The following is a 434-nucleotide window of genomic DNA, read 5'->3' as shown; positions in this document are numbered from 1 at the left end:
CACTCACGTGGCAAAGCCTACTGGATGGTGCTGCGCCCCCCTGCCCACGGGCCCCTGCCACTGATTTAAACGGGTGTCCCCACTAATGGGGTTGAAGAGGAATCTGAACTCAGCAGGTTCTGGCAGCTTTCCTTAAAATAGGTATTTCACCTGACTGTAAGAGAACAGATATTGTGTTAATCAAACATTCATTACAAGGCTCCGTTGCTGCTTAATGAAGGCGTAATAAATAAAGATCCTATTATGCAGCTGCAAAAAAAATTGATAATCATGTTTTCAATAAATAGCTGGTGTTTCATTAGCACAATTATCACTTCGGAGCTGAAGTAAGCTCCGTTCAAAACACTTAATTTAAAGGTAAGGCTCGTCTCTTCAAAGGGCTTTGTTCCACCTGAGATCTTCCGCCCCCTCCCTGCGCCGAGCGGAGTGGGTGC

The sequence above is a fragment of the Buceros rhinoceros genome, unplaced genomic scaffold (assembly GCF_000710305.1).
Source record: "Buceros rhinoceros silvestris isolate BGI_N320 unplaced genomic scaffold, ASM71030v1 scaffold8143, whole genome shotgun sequence".
Lineage (NCBI taxonomy): Eukaryota > Metazoa > Chordata > Aves > Bucerotiformes > Bucerotidae > Buceros > Buceros rhinoceros.
This window is presented reverse-complemented; position numbering follows the sequence as displayed.